Here is a 2,896-nt window from a genome sequence, read left to right on the forward strand (position 1 = left end):
ACTGCCTCCTGGTCCAAGTATAGGTTTCGCATTAGAACGATCAAGTGTTCTGGGATTCCCATTCTTCTCAGAATACCAGGTGACATATATCAACAACCAGATGCTGCCTGGATGTGCTCACCAGGTAGGTTGTGCCAAGAAATCTGGAGGACAACTACCTGGCTGACTGACTGGAAGAGATCCACATTTATTCTCATTCCCAAAAAAGGTGGCCCAATAGAAATGTGGAAATTATCAAACAATATCACTAAATCACATGCAAGCAAAATCTCTCTGAAGAGTATCCCAAAATGACAAGAGCAGTATACTGCAGAGAAATGCTAAAAGTGCAGGCTGGGTTTAGAAGAGGCTGTGGCACCAGGAATATCATTGCCGAGGTTAGAGGAACCTTGGTAGAAAGCAGAGTACCAGAAGGATGTCTATTGTATTTCATCAACTGTACAAGGGCATTTGACTGTGTGGATCACAACAAATTATGGCTGACTCTGAGAAAAATGGGAATCCTGGGACACTTGATCGTGTTCATGCCGAACCTATCCTTGGACAGGAAGGCAGTCATCAGAACAGAGCAAGGAAACACTTGCCTGGTTCAAAATCAGGGGAGTGTGTCAGGGATGCGTCCTGTCATTACACATTTTCAATGTCGAGTGTGGAGGGAACGCATCAACAACCTGCAGATGACACAACCTTGCTCAGCTGAAGTGTTTGCTGAAGGTCCAGGGCTGCAGCCTTCAATAGGGAGTGAAGTTCAATCAATATCAGTCAGACCCAGGTCCTCGCCGCTGGAGGCATCAGGGCTGCGGACGGGCAGCCGGCCTCTTGTGCTCGCTACTCTTCTACATGTACCTCATGGGTGGAATACCCGTTTTAGTCTTTGTATCCTTAAAAATGTTTTAACTAAAAAAAAATGATAGAATTATAAGAATCTGCAAAACTAACTCAGTCGGCCTCCCGGCTCCCCTGCGGACATTGCACTGGAAGGCGGATGCAGTTCTGCGCCATCCCCCATGCTGGAGACACTGATGCTCACAGAGCTGTCCCTTCTGCACCCTGTTGCCACCCCACCCTGGATCTGCTCTCCACCCAGGCCCTTTGGGTCACGTGTCTGTGCAGGTTCATGTCTGTTCATGTGCCTGTTCAAGGCATGGTCCTTGAGATGACCCTTGGCGGTGAGAAGGGCCCCCCAACGTGCGTGCAGAAGGCTCAGCCACTACCTCAAACCACTTCCGCGGCTTCCAGTCGGCACACTTGTGGGTAAGGTTTGGAATCTCATTTTTGTGTGCATAAAAGCCTCCCTTTGTTTGGGTCCAGGCCCATCCTGGAGCTCACGAGCTGGTCTATACAGTGGTTACCTACTCAGACTTTCCAGAACTGGCCATGTCATTCCAGTCCACCTGCAATGCGTGATTGACCTTTGTCAGCTTTTGAGGACTCACTTTAGCTGTTTTAATAGGTGTGGTATCATCATAGTCTTAATATGAATGACTTAATGGCTCTTAATTTATTGTTTCTTTCCTAAAGGGAAGAACGATGAAGTAAGAGGGATGAACTGAAGATTTCAAAGGGCAGCCACATTTACTGGACGTGCAGCAAGCTCTGGTGCCGTTGTTGTCAGGAGGTGCAGAGCCATCGGTGACTCACAGGCCTGGCCTGGCCCTGCCCTGCACAGTCAGCACGTTCTGCTGTGCTCAGGCCGTGCCTACGCCGCTGCGGCAGTCCACTGTGCTGAGGGGTTCTACTTTGCCAACTCTCTAGCTTTTCCAGAATGATGTCTCTCTTCAAAGGCTGATTCCTCCTGAAAATTTACCCAAGGAAAGTGGGATGAAATTTCACCACCATTACCTGTAAGGAGCACTTAGAGATGCAATTCCTTCAAGACAGCTTTGTTTGCTCTTTTGTCAGTCCTCGGATGTTCAGTGCTCTTCTCCAACACCTCACGTCAAAGGCATCATTTCTTCTGCCATCCTTACTCTTTTCTCCAGCTCTCAGAAACACAGGAAGCAACTGAAAACACCATGCGTGCTCGGATCAGGTCACCTTAGTCTTTAAATTGACGTTGTTGCTCTTTAGTGCATTGGAGAGGTCCTTGGTAGCTAATTTCTCCTATGTCTTTTGAATATATATATATATTTGTTGTTGTGTACCATAGAGTGGGAACCGACCCGTAGCTGACCCTCTGACGAGTTTTCAGAAGCAGTTAATTGCACAGGAGATTGCCCATCCTTCTCATGTGGAGTGGCCTGCGGCCTCGAACTCTGTGCCTTTGAGATTGCAGTATAGCTTCTTGCTACTCGGCCACCAGAGTTTCCTCATATAAATTTATATGATCCTCAACACGATGGATTGATACGGTGACTATAACAATGGCTAGAGCATATCTCAGATTGTAGGGATAGCATAGGGCAAGGGTTACATCTGTTGTTCATAGAACTACTGTGAGTCATAGAGAGAGCTCTGTTGGCCTAGTGGATAGAAAGCGATGCTACCAAGCCAAAGGTGGGTGATTTTAATCTGTGGCCCTCAGGCCTGGTTTAAATTGGTTTTTGTCAAACATTCTTCTAAGTGGTGTAGTACTGGGCTGTGCATTACTATACAAGGGTAACTCATGGTTGCTGTGATGCTAAACACTGTGACACTGATGTGTCAAATGTGATAACGGTTACCCATTGCAGATGGTGTTTGGTGGAGCTCCTTGATTAAAACTAGCTTGGAAGCAGGGGTGGCATCCACTTCTGAAATAGCTTGCCTCCAGAAACTCTATGAACTTGGAGAAACGATGGAAGTTATTTGTGTTCAGATCTTTGTTCATAGGGTTGAACAACAACAATATATAAATTATATATATATATCTATATATATCAGGATTGGTGGAGGATTCATCAACAATCTGTGTTAT

The sequence above is a fragment of the Elephantulus edwardii genome, unplaced genomic scaffold (genome assembly GCF_000299155.1).
Source record: "Elephantulus edwardii isolate Elephantulus edwardi_28Jun2011 unplaced genomic scaffold, EleEdw1.0 scaffold00126, whole genome shotgun sequence".
Classification (NCBI taxonomy): domain Eukaryota; kingdom Metazoa; phylum Chordata; class Mammalia; order Macroscelidea; family Macroscelididae; genus Elephantulus; species Elephantulus edwardii.